Source organism: Chlorocebus sabaeus, chromosome 20 (assembly GCF_047675955.1).
Source record: "Chlorocebus sabaeus isolate Y175 chromosome 20, mChlSab1.0.hap1, whole genome shotgun sequence".
Lineage (NCBI taxonomy): Eukaryota > Metazoa > Chordata > Mammalia > Primates > Cercopithecidae > Chlorocebus > Chlorocebus sabaeus.
Genome location: NC_132923.1, coordinates 21,964,465 through 21,982,189, shown reverse-complemented (window position 1 = coordinate 21,982,189; position 17,725 = coordinate 21,964,465). Strand labels below are relative to the sequence as shown.

Below are 17,725 nucleotides of genomic sequence, written 5' to 3'. Positions count from 1 at the left end.
TCCTAGGATTTTAGGGTGTCTTTGAGACTCAAGTTTTCTTCACTATAGACAAGATAGGACTTTTTTTCTCCAGCTCCTGGGAAACTCCTGGAGGTTTTTGGTGGTACTTGTTAACCCTTTCTTTATTCTTCTCTGGTTAATGTGTCTTAAGTGTGAATGGCTCAAATTGAGGGAAAAAAAAGATGAAAATTGTCAGGGCTAAAAACAATTTTTACCTTGAAAACTACTGGCAACATGGCTGGGTGTGGTCGCTCACACTTGCCATCTCAGGACTTTGGGATGTTGAGGCAGGAGCATCACTTGAGGCCAGGAGTTTGCGACCAGCCTGGGCAATACAGTGAGACTTCATCTCTACTAAATAAATAAATAAATAAAATTAGCTGTGCATGGTGGCATGTACCTGCAGTCCCAGCTACAGGGTGGGAGGGTGAGGCAGGAGGACTGCTTAAGCCCAGATATTGGAAGCTGCAGTGAGTTATGATCACAGCATTGTGATCTAGCCTGGGTGATGGAGCGAGACCCCAACTCATAAAAAGAAAAAAAAAAAAGGTAAAAGTCAAATGACTGGGAACATGGCTAAATCTACAGAATTCACACACAAATATAAATGATGTATACTGATGGTGTTTCAGTTGAACAGAGTAGCACGGCAGGTAAGACTCTCATAAAATAGGTAGGTATTTACTTTCTCCTAAATGTATGCTTTAATACTTATAGCTTTCAAAAAATGAACTATTTCAAAAATGAAAACACTTTAATGAATTTTAACTAGATCTATGACTGTACTGATAACACAGAAAATCTGTCTTAGAGTTGATTAACAGTTCCAATTTTTGCCAAATTAACTTACACGCTTTATAATGTGGCTTGCCTATTCTCACATACAGGTTGTGATTTTGTCCCATTCAAAAATAAGAATTGCTCACCTCAGTTGTTTTCTTACAGAAACTTCACATCTGTCCCTTTAACCTAATTATATTCTGAGCCACCTTGCTTCTCAGTGCCTCCTCTCCCATGGCTCTCCTAGCCTGCGAGATCTTACTCATCCCATTCTTCATCTTCCCAGTTTCTTGCCTTAACCTCCATTACTGGTGGACATCCTAACTCCTAAGTGCTGGCCCAACTTTCAAATCCTAGATCTCTCCCAAGATTTGTCTTTTGAAAACTTTCGAAAGTCAACTTATTTGCATACGTGTCCTAGAGACTGCTTTCTCAAGTTTGCTTTAACAGTTCTAACAGAAATAGAGGTTGAGAAAATCTAACAGTTTCAACAATTTTAAGAATCATTTTGTCTTTTCTTTTAATAGCACAAAATGAGTCGGAGACTTTTCCAGCTATTAAAAACTACTGAAGTCAGATGGGACTCACAAAAAGAGAAGGCAGAACACACACAACCACAATGGGCAATTTCAACAAAAGAAACAACAGCAGTCATTCAGTTCCTCACCTGAACAATAGAAGTATAAACATAAAAACTCACGCATGATTTTTTTCTTTTATGAGGTGAAGTTTTGCTCTTGTTGCCCAGGCTGGAGTGCAATGGTGCAACCTCGGCTCACTGCAACCTCTGCCTCCCGGGTTCAAACAATTCTCCTGCCTCAGCCTCCTGAGTAGCTGGGATTACAGGTGCCCATCACCGCACCCAGCTAGTTTTTTATATGTTTAGTAGAGACGGAGTTTCACCATGTTGGCCAGGCTGGTCTCGAACTCCTGACCTCAGGTGATCCAGCTGCCTCAGCCTCCCAAAGTGCTGGGATTACAAGCGTGAGCCACTGCGCCGGGCCAAGCATGATTTTTAGAAGCCTATTCAAACAGCATACTTTGAGATGACTCTTAATCATGTCCCTTTCTTTTTATTTTCTATTGCTCTTCCGTGTATTTATTTTCATCCAAGAAATATACCAACTGTAGTTTATCAGCTTAAAATACAATTTATAACATAACCTATCATATATAGAATTTTGTGTTTTTAACATATTAAGAGAAACCAATCTGAATTCACTCAAGTAAATTAAATTACCTTTGGGAAAGAGGATACTGATGCTCTATTTTACTAATTCAAGTCTTGGATAGGGCAAGTTTCTCACTCCAAATCTTTTAAAATATTTTATTTGATTAGATATAAGCATCTGGAAAAATAACTTGGAAGAATTTGGAACATTCTAAAACCTGATTTACAAAATAATTGAGGGGTACACTGTAAAAATAGTGAATTTTACCTCAATGAAAAACAAAACTGGCTGGGTGCAGTGGCTCACGTCTGTAATCCCAGCCCTTTGGGAGGCTGAGGCAGGTGGATCACAAGGTCAAGAGAACGAGACCTACCTGGCCAACACGGTGAAACTCCATCTCTACTAAAAATATAAAAAATTAGCTGGGCGTGGTGGCACGCACCTGTCATCCCAGCTACTCGGGAGGCTGAGGCAGGAGAATTGCTTGAACCCAGGAGGTAGAGGCTGCAATGAGCCGAGATCACGCCACTTCACTCCAGCCTGGCGACAGAGCAAGATTCTGTCAAAATAAATAAATAAATAAAAGAAGAAGAAAAATGATGAAAGGGACCAGGAAAACTTCACTTCTGGCCATGATGGAGTAGCTGAACTAGGCTTGCCTTTCCCACATTAATAACTATAAAACCAGAAAAATATATAAAATAAGTGCTTTCAGATACTGGATAACAGACAGCTTAGGATTGTGATCCCTGAAAGAAGGGAGAAAAATGAGGCAGGTTCTATGATGGCCCAGTTTTCTCCCTGGAGACTCCAGAAAGTAGGGTCAGGAAGGGGAACCCAAATAGACATGGCAACCTTACTGAGTTGAGGATAACAAGATTGGAATATGGAGAGGCTGAGGCAAACAGAATTTTCAGGGCACAGTATCAGAAAAGAGAGCAACATAGAGAAAAAGCTCCAGAAATCTACATAGAGTCCCCTTGAATCTTTGGTTGAATACTAAGCTGTTAATGCATAGGGTAATACTACATGAGGCTAGACAATGAACAACTAGTGGAGAAAGAAAAACTATGGGGGATTTTTAAGCTAACCCGGAGTTCAGCCAGCTCTGGGAAACCTTCAAAGTCCAACAACAGAGGAGCAACCTCATTGAACGCCCAGGTAATTCAGTAGAGAAACAAGAGGTCATGATTTACCAGTAGGATGAAATTAACCCTAGAGTAAAGACTATCTTAGAGCCACCCTAACAAGGATGAAGTTGATTCTTATGAAATTTAAGTATGCACAAAAACAAAATTCAATAATTTTTACATGAAGACAACTAAATCCAGACACTCAGCAACGTAACATTTAAAATGTCTGGGCGTGGTGGCTCACACCTGTAATCCTAGCACTTTGGGAGGCCAAGGTGGGTAGATCACCTGAGGTCAGGAGTCCGAGACCAGTCTGGCCAATATGGTGAAACCCCATCTCTACTAAAAATACAAAAATCAGCTGAGCATGGTGGCACATGCCTGTAATCCCAGCTACTTGGGAGGCTGAGGGAGGAGAATTGCTTGTACCCGGGAGGTGGAGGTTGCAGCGAGTCGAGATTGTGCCACCACACTCCAGCCTTGGAGACAGAGCAAGACTCTGTCTCAAAAAATAAATAAAAATAAATAAAATGAAATAAAATAAAATGTCCATCATCTAATCAAAATTACTAAACATACAAAGAAACCTGAAAATAAGACCTATACCCAGGAGAAAAATCAATCAATAGAAGTAGAACCGGGCCAGGCGCGGTGGCTCACGCCTGTAACCCCAACACTTTGGGAGGCTGAGGCGGGTGGATCACAAGGACAGGAGATCGAAACCATCCTGGCTAACACGGTAAAACCCTGTCTCTACTAAAAATACAAAAAATTAGCTGGGTGTGGTGGCAGGCGCCTGTAGTCCCAGCTACTCGGGAGGCTGAGGCAGGAGAATGGTCAGAACCCGGGAGGTGGAGCTTGCAGTGATCCGAGATTGCGTCACTGTACTCCAGCTTGGGCAAAAGAGCAAGACTCTGTCTAAAAAAAAAAAAAAAAAAAAAAGAAGTAGAACCAAAATAATACAAAATAAAAGAAATAGATCCAAAACAACAGACATGATGGAATTGGCAGACAGGGACTTCAATTCAGTTATTATAAATATTTTCATAAATTTGAAGGAAAACATGAACATAAGTAGAGTAATGGAAGATATAAAAAAAGACAACAAATAAAACTTCTGGAGCTTAAAAATATACTATCTGAAATGAAAAATTCACTGGATGGGTTGAAGAGCAGATTTTAGTTATTTTAGAAGGAACGACCAATAAAGTTGAATAAGTAGCAATAGAACCTGTTTTTAAAAACGCCTGAAGCACAAAGTGAAGAAAAAAAGCTAAAACAAAGATGAAAAACAGAGCTTCACTGGGACAACATGAAGTGGTTTTGCTTTACCCTACATATAACTGGAGTCGCAGAAATGAAGGGGTTGGGAGTGGGGATAGAGAACAAATATTTCAAGTAAAAACAGATGAAAATTTTCTAAATTTGATGAAAACTCTAAACCCAAAGATCCAAGAGGCTCAACAAACCTCAAACAGGATAAACACAAAGAAAGCCACCAGGCAAACCATAATCAAGTTGCTAAAAACCAGTGATAAAAAGAAAATTCTTTAAGAAGTCAGAGAAAATATATATATATACAGGGGAAACAAGGTAAGCCAGAAAACAAGGAAAATTTTTAAAGTGCTAGGAAAAAACCCAACAACTGCAAATCTAGAATTCTAGACACAATCTTCAAAATGAAGGCGAAATAAAAATGCTTTCAGTTAAACATAAGCTGTAAAAATTTGTCAACAGCAGACCTGCATTCAGAGCCAGTGATATAATTCATGAGTCCAAGTACAAATTGAAAATGTAAGGTCCCTGTTCAAAGGGCAGTAAAAGTGCCTTTAAAGGTACACATAAAGCTTTTTCTTTTCTTCTGCAGCCTTGCTTTCAACTTGTGGTGTTTTTTTATTTTCTATTTAACACTGTTTTAAGTAAAAAAAGAAAATTATGCTATTAGCAGAAATTTTACATTTATCTATATTTAGTGCCCATTTTAAATGCAAATATCAGCACATTTAACTCGTATGCAGCATCACGTAAAAATGTTAAAGTTCTTCAAGTTGAAGAAAAAATGATACCAGATAGATATCTGCATCTAAAAAAGGAATGAGGAGAACAAAACATGGTACTTGTGGATAAATATAAAAGGCATATTTTTTCTTATTAATCTCTTTAAAAGATGACTTCACTAAAGTAAACATGATAATGCACTGTGAAATTTACAACAATGTATGTGGAAATAAATGTAAGACCAGGGCATAAAGGTAGGAATGGAAAATTGTGTATGGTGTTGTAAGTTTCTCTAACCCACAATGGAACTGAATTAAAAATCACTTCACGCCAACGCGGTGTCTCACACCTGCAATCCCAGTGCTTTGGAAGGCAGAGGCAGGTGGATCACTTGAGGTCAGGAATTCAAAACCAGCCTGGCCAACATGGTGAAGCCCCGTCTCTACTAAAAACACAGAAATTGGCCAGGTGTGGTGGCACATGCCTGCAATCCCAGCTACTCAGGAGGCTGAAGCATTAGAATCGCTTGAAGCAAGCGAGGTTGCAGTGAGCCAAGATCGCGCCACTGTGCTCCAGCTTGGGCAACAGAGTAAGATCCTAGCTCAAATAAATAAATAAATAAATAAATAAATAAATAAATAAATAAAAAATTTAAAAAAAAGACAAAAAAAAGAAAAAAGAAATCACTTTACATATGATATGAAGTGGTACTTTATATATAATTTTAAAATGATGGGTTAAAGTTGTGTCATAAACCCTAATGAAACTACAAAGAAAAAAAAAAGGAATAGCTAAGAAGTCAACAAAAAAAGATTAAATGGAATTCTAAACAAAAATTGATGCCAAAAAAACAGGGGAGTTGGAGGGGGAACCCTAAGAATGGTAACAACAATAATAAAAAACCCACATGGAACAAACAGAAAATGAATAGCAAGATGGTACACTTAAATCTGACTGTATCAATAATTATATTGTATATAAATAGGTTAAGCTCTAAGCACAAGGCAAAGATTATCAAATTTAATTTAAAAAGCAAGACCTAACTCTATGCTGTTCATAAAAAAATGTACTTTGAATACAAAGAGACAGATCTGTTAAAGAGACACAAACAGTAAACACTATCATAAGAAAGCTAGATTGTCTATATTAATATCAGACAAGGTAGACTCCTGAGCAAGAAATAACAGCAGTGATAAAAGAGGGACATTACAAAAAGATAATGGGGGCAATTCATCAAGAATACCTAACAATTCTAAATGTTCATGCACCTAGTAAGAGTTTCAAAAATGTAAGAAGCAAGAAAATATCAGAACTAAAAAGCCAAATGGACAAATCCACAATTTTACTTGGGGATTTCATAACTTTTCAACAGTAGTTGACAAAACATATAGACAGAAAATCAGTAAATATATAAAAGATTTGAATATCACTATCAATCAACTTGACATTTTAGAATGCTTTACTCAACAAACATAAAATACATACTCCTTTCTTTTTTTTTCTTTCTTTCTTTTTTTTTTTTTTGAGACAGAGTCTCACTCTATTGCCTAGGCTGGAGTGCACTAGTGTGATCTCGGCTCACTGCAGCCTCAGCCTCCTGGGTTCGAGCGATTCTCCTGCCTCAGTCTCCTGAGTAGCTGGGACTATAGGCACGTGCCACCAAAAATTCATACTCTTTTCAAGTGTACATGAAACATTCACCAGTAGACCATATGTTGGGCCATAAAATAAGACTCAATAAATTTTAAAAGACTGACATCATACTAAGAATGTTTTCTAGCCTAAAATGGAACTGAAAGAGAAATCAGTAACAAAAAGATATCTGGAAAATCCCAAATTATTTGGAAATAAATCTTATAAAATAAAAAAGTTTAAAAACACTAAGTGAGGATACTACTTCTTGATATTTGAAACTGGAACACGGCCGAGCGTGGTAGCTCAAGCCTGTAATCCCAGCACTTCAGGAGGCCAAAGCAGGCGGATCACCTGAAGCTGGGAGTTGAACACCAGCCTGGCAAACATGGCGAAACCCCACCTCTACTAAAAATAAAAAATACAAAAATTAGCCGGGCGAGGTGTCGTGCGCCTGTAATCCCAGCTACTGGGTAGGCTGAGGTACAAGAATCGCTTGAACCTGGGAGGCGGAGGTTGCAGTGAGCCGAGATCGTGCCACTGCACTCCAGCCTGGGCAATAGAGTGAGACTCCATCCAAAAAAAAAACTGGAACACATTTTACCTCATAAAGTTTCAAATTATTATTTTAAATTTATCTCTAGGTTAGGTGCTCTACCTTAACATTTGTTTAAATGGTCTCATTGCTAATCCTGCACAAAATGTACCAACCTTTTCAACATCATAGTCTTCTACATCCTGTACTGAAATTTGAGTGTCATCATTACACCTAATAATATCTTCAAAAGGAACAATTATTTAAAGTTCTCCCTTAAGAAGAAAAAAAGGGTAAACCCAAAGAAAGTGGAGGAAAATAAAGAGTGAGTATTAATGAAATAGATGAACATAGGATAAAAATCAATGAAATAAAAAACTGTTTCTTTAAAAACATTAGTAAATTGACAGACCTCTAGGCAAAGTGAAGAAAAAAAGAGTCTGAGGCTGCAGTGGGTTATGACTGCACCACTGCATTCCAGCATGGGTGACAGAGCAAGACCGTCTCTTAATACAAAAAATAAGAGAAGAAAAAGAAATAATACCAATCATATACAAACTCATTCAGAAAATAGAGGAAGTAGAAACCATTTCAACTCATTCTATGTGAGACCAGCATTACCCTACTAGGTAACTGGGCAAAAAACTTATAAAAGAAAAATACAGAATAATATAACTCATGAACATAAATGCAAAAGTCCGTCTAAAATATTAGCAAATCCACTGGGCGCGGTTGCTCACACCTGTAATCGCAACACTTTGGGAGGCCGGGGAGGGCCGATCGTTTGAGGTTAGGAGTTCGAGACCAGCCTAGGGAACGTGGCGAAATTAGTCTCCACTAAAAGTACACAAAAAGTAGTTTTTGTCTCTAAATTAGTCTCTACACAAAAAGTAGCCGGGCATACTGGTGTGCACCTATAATCCCAGTTTCTTGAAAGACTGAGGTGGGAGGATTACTTGAACCCAGGAGGTGGAGGTTGCAGTGAGCCAAGATCACGCCTCTGCACTCCAACCTGGGTGACAGAGAAAGACTCCCACCTCAAAAAAATAATAATAATTTTATATATATATATATATATATATATATGCAAATCAAACCCATAAATAAATATACAGAAAGGATACCAGAACGCAAGGTTGCTTTAACATTAAAAGTAACCATGTTTATGGGATAAAGAAAACTATGTAATTATCTTAACAGGCCGAGCGAGGTGGCTCACGCCTGTAATCCCAGCACTTTGGGAGGCCGAGGTGGGCGGATCACAAGGTCAGCAGATCGAGACTATCCTGGCTAACACAGTGAAACACCGTCTCTACTAAAAAATACAAAAACTTAGCCGGGCGTGGTGGCAGGTGCCTGTAGTCCCAGCTACTCGGGAGGCTGAGGCAGGAGAACGGAGTGAACTTGGGAGGCAGAGCTTGCAGTGAGCCGAGAATGCACCACTGCACTCCAGCCTGGGCGACAAAGTGAGACTCTGTCTCAAAAATTATAATAATAATAATAAATTATCTTAATAGATGAAGAAAAAGCATTTGAAAAAATTTACACTTTCAGCAAATCGGAAACAGAACAGAATTTCTACAATCTGATAAAATATCTATAAATAAAAAAACCCACTGCTGATATCACAGTAAGTGGTAAAAACTAAATACTTTTTCCTTAAGTATGGGAAAAAGGCAAGGATGTCTCCTCTTACCACTTTTATTCAACATTGTAAAAGAAGTTTACAAAGGCCAGGTGCAGTGGCTCATGCCTGTAATCCTAACATTTTGGGAGGCCAAGGAGGACAGATGGCTTGAGCTTAGCAGTTCAAGACCATCGTGGGCAAAGTGGTGAATCCAGTCTCTACAAAAAATACAAAAATTAGCCAGGCATGGTGGTGTGGGCCTGTAGTCGCAGCTACTCAGGAGACTAAGGTGGGAATAGGGGAGGACTGCTTCAGTCTGGGAGGTTGAAGCTGCAGTGAGCAGATCTCACCACTCCAGCCTGGGTGACAGAGTGCAACCCTGTCTCAACAGCAACAATAACAACAACAACAACAAAAACATAATGAATAAGGCAAGAAAAACTAAGTAAAAGGCACAGAGATTGTAAAAGAAGCTTTTTTTTTTTCCTGCAAACAATATGATTGTAAATGTAGAAATTTCTAAGAAATCTGTATTACAAGATATAAGAATTCGTAAGAGAATTTAGCAAGGTCTCAGAATACATGGTCAGTATAGAAGAATTAATTGTGCCTCTATACACTAAGAATAAACAATTGGAAAATGAAATTTAAAATAGCATGTACAACAGCATAAAAACATGAAACAGTGGCTGGGTGTGGTGGCTCACACCTGTAATCCCAGTACTTTGGGAGGTCAAGGCAGGCAGACCACTTGAGGTCAGGAGTTTGAGACCAGCCTGGGCAACATGGTAAAACCCTGTCTTTACTAAAACAAAAAAAAATCCAAAAAAAAAAAAAAAAATTACCTGGGTGTGGTGCACACCTGTAATCTCAGCTACTCAGGAGGCTGAGGCATGAGAATCGCTTGAACCCAGGAGGTGGAGGCTATAGTGAGCCAAGATCATGCTACTATACTCCAGCCTGGGCAGCAGAGCAAGACCTTGTCTCAAACGAAAACGAAAACAAAAACAAAAACAAAAAAAAAGAAAAGAAAAGAAAAAGAAATACTTAGGGATTCAAGATGTGTACACTGAAAATGACAAGCTAATGCAGAGTAAAAAATAAAGAATAACTACATAGACAGATATTATACATTAATGTACTGGAATATTCAATTTTTTTTTTTTTTTTTTTTTTTTTTTTGAGACAGAGTCTTGCTCTGTTGCCCAGGTTGGAGTGCAGTGGTGTGATCTTGGCTCACTGCAGCCTCAACCTCTCAGGTTCAAGCAATCCTTCTGCTTCAGCCTCCCAAGACTGCAGGTGTGTGCCACCACACCTGGCTAATTTTTATATTTTTAGAAGAGATTAAAATGTGGTTTTGCCATGTTGCCCAGACTGGTCTTGAACTCCTGGCCTCAAGTGATCTGCCTGCCTCGGCCTCCCAAAGTGCTAGAATTACAGACGTGAGCCACTGGGCCTGGCTAGGAATATTCAACTTTGTTACAATAAAAAATTATCTCAAAATTGACCTATAGATTCAACACAATCCCTAGATTGTTGAATCTATAGATTCAACAAAATCACAGCAGGCTTTGCTGTAGAAATTGACAAGTTGATTTTCAAGTTTATAAGGAAAGGCAAAGAATCTAGAATAGCCTAAATAATTTTCAAAAAGAATAAAGCTGGAGGGCATACGCTACCTGATTTTAAGACTTATTATAAAACTGCAGTAATCTCAACAATGTATTTTAGTTGGTGGGATAGACAAAAAGATCAGCAGAAGAGCAGAATCCAGAAATGAACTCACATTTATATAGTCAATTGATTTCCACAAAGCTGGGGAAAAATAATCTTTTCAATAAATGGCATTGGAACAAACAGGTATCTATCTGGAAAAAAAAATGAACCTCAACATTTACCCATAACATTTACAAAATTTAAGTTGAAATAGATCATAAACCATAAGTTGAAATAGATCACATTTTCTAGAAGAAAAAAACTTCATGACTTTGAGGAAGAAAAAGATGTCTTAGGACACAAAACACATTAACCATGAAGAAAAAGAATGGATACACTGGACTTCATCAAAATTAAAACCTTCTGCTCACTTAAGACATTGGCTTAAAAATGAAATGGAGCTGGGTGCGGTGGCTCACACCTGTAATCCCAGCACTTTGGGGCGCCCAGGTGGGAGGATCGTTTGAGCTCAGGAATCTGAGACCAGCCCTGGCAACATAGTAAACCCCGTCTCCACAAAATTCAAAAAAAAAATTAGGCGGGCATGGTGTCGTGCATCTGTAATCCCAGCTACCTGGGAAGCCGAGGTGGGAGTATCGCTTGAGCCTGGGAAGTCAAGGATGTAGTGAGCGATGATTACTCTACTGCACTCCAGCCTGAGCAACAGAGCAAGACCTTGTCTCAAAAAAAAAAAAAAGAAAGAAAAGAAAATATATAGACAGAAAAGCAGTAAATATATAAAAGACTTGAGTATCACTATCAATCAACTTGACTTAATTGGCAATAAATAAATAAATAAATGGCAAGCCACAAACTGGGAAAAAATATCTGCAATACATATATCTGATGAGGACTTAAATCTAGAATATGTAAACAATTATTACACTAAAAAAGTCAAACAACACAACTAAAATATGAGTAAGATTTGAACACTTTACAAAAGATTTATGAGTAGCCAATAAAGCACATGAAAAGATGCACACCATCCTTAGTCACCAAGAACATGCAAATTAAAACACAAGATTCTAAAATTACACACCCACTAGAATGGATAAAATTTAAAAGAATGACAATACAAAAGATTGGAGCACCTGGAACTCTCAAATATTGCTAGTGTAAGATGGTGCAACTGCTTTGGAAAACAGACAGTTTCTTACAAAATTTAACATATGATTGCTATATGATGTAGCCATTTGGCCAGGCGTGGTGGCTCACACTTGTAATCTCAGCACTTTGGGAGGCCGAGGTGGGAAGATCACGAGGTCAGGAGTTTGAGACCAGACTGGCCAACATGGTAAAACCCCGCCTCTACTAAAACTACAAAAAATTAGCCAGGCATGGTGGTGGGTACCTGTAATCCCAGCTACTTGGGAGGCTGAGGCAGGAGAATTGCTTGAACCCGCGAGGTGGAGGTTGCAGTGAGATGAGATTGCTCCATTGCACTCTAGCCTGGGCAACAGGAGCAAGACTCCATCTCAAAAAAAAAAAAAAAAGAATTTTTATTTCAGCTATTGTATTTATCAGCTCTTAATTTTCTATTTGGTTCTTTTTTTTTCTTTATATTCTCATTTGTATTTTGAAACACTCCATCTCTTCACCCATTATATTAATTTTTTTCGAGATGGAGTTTTGCTCTTGTTGCCCAGGCTGAAGTGCAACAGCGTGATCTCAGCTCACTGCAACCTTGGCCTCCCAGTTCAAGCAATCTGAAGTGCTGAAATTACAGGCATGAACCACCTGGCCACCACTGCCTTTTTAATCCTATCAATATTAAGCTGGAAAGAGCGTGGCTGCAGTTTCACATAGTTTTGGTTCACCTCTGTAATCAACTCTGGCAGGGCATTACTGTATAATATGTGGGACTACACAATTTTTTGTATCTCTCCTGTCCTCCTTCAATGCTGCTTTTTAAGCAAAAGTTGGGAGAAAGAGGACACAGCAGATAATTCCTGGGCTAAGTGGTTTGTTTTTCCATTTGAGATTCTTCCAGATTCCAACCTACATTTCAACAATTTACACCATTAACTAAGGCTTGTCTGATTTCATAAAGTCTTACCATCTATGTCAGAGCTACTTAAATCCAGATCATGTGCTTGTTCCAGGTATAAAAGTTCCTGTGGCTCTCTGCTCATTTATAAGGGCTATTTTTATTTTGAAAATCAGTTCATGGAAGTTTATTTGCATCCATTGCTAGTCACTAGCCCCAGAGAAATATATGATTTTTATTTTGTCTAGAACGTTCTTGTTACTATCAGAACAAAGGTCTTTTTACATCCTTCTACATCCTAAATGGAAGTCTTAAAATAATCAATGAAACAAAACAGTGTAGAATAGAATACATTAGAGTACACTGCAAGTATTGCTTCAGAAACGTTTGTTTCAGGGATGTGTGTGTGTGCATGTGTGTGTGACCATGGTGAGGTATGGTCAGAAAGCTGTGGAAAGCATCTGTTCTAGAGACATTAAGGTCCACTTCAGTGCTAAGCAGGAGTTCAGAGAAAAGATGTGAGGACACCAATCTTTAAAGAAAATAGTCCATAGGCCGGGAGCGGTGGCTCAAGCCTGTAATCCCAGCACTTTGGGAGGCCGAGACGTGCAGATCACAAGGTCAGGACATCCAGACCATCCTGGCTAACACGGTGAAACTCCGTCTCTACTAAAAAATACAAAAAACTAGCCAGGCGAGGTGGCGGGCGCCTGTAGTCCCAGCTACTCGGGAGGCTGAGGCAGGAGAATGGCGTGAACCCGGGAGGCGGAGCTTGCAGTGAGCTGAGATCCGGCCACTGCACTCCAGCCTGGGCGGCAGAGCGAGACTCCGTCTCAAAAAAAAAAAAGGAAATAGTCCATAGCTAGGCCAACTTCACGCACTGAAACGGTTCAGAAACCCGAAGGCTTTTACATATCAACACAGAATAAAGTCAGCCTCTGGAAAAATACACAAAAACATAAATTTTTTTTTGTTTTATCACAGTGTAATACAAAACTTAACACAATTTTAACATAATAAGCAACTGCTGTTAAAGAGTAAAACACATGCAGATATTTTAATAATAGCCTTTGATTTTTGGGAGGCCAAGGTGAGAGAACTGCTTGAGCCCAAGAGACCAGCCTGGGCAACATAAAGAGACCCTTTCTCAAAAAAAAAAAAAAAAAAAAAAGAAAGAAAAAAGAAAAAAAAATCACTTTGAACTCAGCAATTAGAGGTAATATTAACATAACAGCAAAACAAATATATAGCGGATACAGTCTGGATATTTGTCCCCTCCAAATCTCATGCTGAAATCTGATCTCCAATGTTGGAAGTGGGGTTGAGTGGGAGGTGTTTGTGTCACAGGGATGGATCCCTCATGAACGGCTAAATGCCCTCCCTAAGGTAACAAGTGAGTTTTTGCTCTATTAGTTAATACAAGAGCTGGTTATTTGAAAGAGCCTGGCACGTCCTCTCATCTCTCTTGCTCCCTCTCTTGCCATGTGACACGCCTCCTCCCCCTTCACTTTCCACCATGATTGTAAGCTTCCTGAGGCCTCACCAGAAGCAGATCCTAGTGCCATGCTTCTTGTCCAGCCTGACGAACCATAAGCCAAATAAACCTCTTTTCTTTATAAATTACCCAGCCTCAGGTAATCCTTTACAGCAACGCACAATGGACTAATACAATAGCCAACAAATATTTATGAAACAATTGGGAAAAGCCAACAGTATAGTTTTAAACCTATTTTAAAAATGTCACAGGTACACAAAACTTGTATTTTTATGATGCATACAAAAATATGATCATAATTTTGCCACTAAACTAGTTTCTGGTATAAATTATATATATATATATATATATAAATTTATTTATTTATTTATTTATTTTTGAGATGGAGTCTTGCTCTGTCACCTTGGCAGGAGTGAAGTGGCACAATCTAGGCTCACTGCAACCTCTGCCTCCCGGTTCAAGTGGTTCTCCACCTTAGCCTCCCAAGTAGCTGGGATTACAGGCACATGCCACCATGCCCGGCTAGTTTTTGTATTTTTGGTAGAGAGGGGTTTCACCATGTTGGGCAGGCTGGTCTCAAACCCCTGGCCTCAAGTGATCCATCTGCCTCGGCCTCCCAAAGTGCTGGGATTATAGGTGTGAGTCACCGTGTCCGGCCAATAAAATTAAACAGGTAAATATTTCATGGTGTGCAAGAGATAAGACAAAGCCTATACTCCTAAATATGACATATAAGGTCTTTCACCCTCTAATTCGAGCTTTGACTCTTGCCACTTGCCTTACTCACTAGCTACATATTTTCCAATAATGCCAAATAATCTGGAACTATTAGCAGTCCAAAGTTAGAATGTTTGAATTACAGAGTTTAAATACCAACAGCTTTGGTTCTTGGTTGTATATCATTACTTAACCCTTCTAAGCTTGTTTTCTTATCTGTAGAATGATCACAATGTTTACAGATAATACTTACTGAGTACTTAATATGAGCCAGGCATAGCTCTACTAACTTTATCCATATTAACTCACCTAATTCTTGTAACAACCCCATGAGGTAGATACTACTGTAAATCTCATTTTACAGATAAGACAATAAGGCACCAAAAGGTTAAGTAACAAACACATGTCTTAATATCCTTTGGCACAACAGATACAGATATTTATTTTATAAGGTTGTGAGGATTAAATATGAGATAAAGTAAATAAAATGTTTAAGACAGTGACTGGAATATAGTAACTGCTCAATAAATGACAGGTACTATAAATTTCTCTCTGAATACACCATGTACTTTCAAGATCAGTTGAAAGTTTTTCCGTGAAAGCTTCCTTAGCCCTCTCCCCAGAGTTAATCACTCCTTCTGTGTGCTTCTATTACACCTATTTGCATATTGTTATACTTTTCCAATTCTGAATTCGCCTTACAGCAAATACCTGTGTACGTCTTTTCCATGACCTCAAGACTCTTAACACTCATTCTTGCTGGCGACACTTAGAAAAAGAGGAAAGTCAGGGATAAGACTGAAGGGGAAGGAGCATGAATAGTGACAAGCAAATGCTTCTGCAATACTGTCTTACAAGACCTAAAGTAAACCTCAATCTCAGAATGTCACTCCTGAACTTGTTATAGCAGAGGAAGCTAAGGCTTGTGTCAGGGAAAAACAATGAACAACATAAATTCTGCTCAGGAAGTTGGGTGGGAATTTGCACTATTCACATTATTTGCTTTTTTCAATTTTCTATTACATTAACACATTATTTAATTGAAAGCCTCAATATATTTTTAATAAAGCCCACAGGAATATATCTTGCATAAGATTCTTCATTAAATGTGGCTAAAGATATTTTAAAACAAATAATAAAGGACCAGGCTAATAGAGGAAAAAGTGTCAAACAGGCTTCTACTTTTCAAACCTCTATCATCTTGTTGACTGTTCCTTGAATAACAAATCTTCAAAGCAAGCACATACAGGATACCAGCCTTTTATCTCACTCCTATCAGAGGAAACAGCCTTATAAGTAACTAAAAATGGTTCCCAAAATAACAAAAAAACTTTAAATAAAGTCCTAATATTGCTTATAACACATAATACAAATTTCTCAAGTCATTACCTATTGGCAAATCAAGAAATATGTAAGATTCTTTAAAAAGTAAATTTAATCCTTTTAACAGTTCTATCAAGTCTGTTGTGATATTTGTCATGGAAATTTTTTCAGGTTTTTTAAAATGAAAGAATGAAAAATGATAGCTGATATGATGCAGATTATATTCAGAATTTTGAGGCATAAGCCAAAGACTTAGAATAATGCTGACTTCATGATTGTGTTACATGGTTGGTTATCCGCACTATTCATAAAACCTTCCAAATGACTACAATTCCTTTTCTTTGCTGTTTACTGATTGTAATGGGTACTACTGGAGGGTTTATTTGCCACAGCTACATGACCCTAGGTGTTATCTCCATAACAAACCCAATGGTAATTCCTGTTAGCTCCACCTTTAAAACAAATCAAACTCCCACCACTTATCATCTGTACTGTTAACACACTAAACCAGGCCACTATCACTTCTTCTTCTCTCATTTTCTATTTCTAGTCAATTTTCACCTTCCCTGTTCATTCTATCTAAAATAAAGCCCCTTTTCCAACACGATTTTCTATGTCCACACTCTGCCATGTTTTCGCCACAGAAGTTATCATTTATCTGAAATTGTGTTACTTATTTGCTTATTTACTTCTCTCCCTCACTGGAATGTAAGCCTTTTTACTACTGTATCCCCAGCACCCAGAAGAGTATGCATCATACAGTAAGCCCTCAGTAAATATTTGTTGAATGAATGACAAAATCCTAAGTATAAGAATGCTTAAAAGGAAAAGGCTGATGAAAAATTTGCAGTGCCTGTTACTTTAAGTGCCTCCAACGATTTGAAGCTGCCCCATTTGTAGAATCGGGAAGCTTCTTAGAATAGTTTAAGAATATGAGTAACACCAAAATAACTTATTTAAATAATTCACACCACAATAAGAATGTTTTTCGTATATTTACTATTTGCCAAGCACTATATGCATAACCTCATTCAATCCTCATAACAATCCTTAGAGGAAGATATCTTCGTTTTCTAGATGAGGAAACTGAGGCTTAGCAAGTTTAGATGGCTTTCTAAGGTCATATACATCGTTACAATTTGAAAAGCATAATTTAATAGCACACAACATACTACCTTCAGGATAGAAAGACATTTTGAGGAGGGGCAATATCTAAGTTAGGGGTCTCCAATGAAGAAAACAATTGATTTATATATAGTTATTTATAAATTATAAACATAAAACTATAATATCATGTACATTATAAAGCATACTAAAACTAAAAATTAAAGGTATGAGATTTTAAAAACCATTTTACTAGTTTAAATTAGTAAAAATTAAATATGTAAAAGGAGGGTATAATAACCATTTCATTCTCACTGAAGTTTAACTACAAATATTTTGAGTAAGAGCAATGTGATGAAACGTGGGTTTTTTTGATACAGTGATTCAAAGATTTAGTCTAAAACTCAATTTATTTCAATACTTGGTTCTAAGGGTGTTACAGACTGAACCGTGTCCCCTGAAAATTCATATGTTGAAGTCCTAACCCTAGCACCTCAGAATATAAC

At 38.0% G+C, this 17,725-nt stretch overlaps 1 protein-coding gene across 6 annotated transcripts in view; it reads right to left on the bottom strand.

Moving 5' to 3' along the window:
* Nucleotides 1–17,725, bottom strand: part of DENND2C (DENN domain containing 2C) — an 84,836-nt gene that overhangs the window by 42,899 nt on the left and 24,212 nt on the right. For 4 of the 6 annotated variants that reach the window (XM_073008459.1, XM_073008462.1, XM_073008463.1 and 1 more), the window contains exon 2: nt 216–354. The exons of the other annotated variants lie outside the window; for them this stretch is intronic. The gene's annotated coding sequence lies outside the window, so the exon portion shown is untranslated. The remainder of the gene's footprint in view (nt 1–215; nt 355–17,725) is intronic. 6 annotated transcript variants of the gene reach the window in all.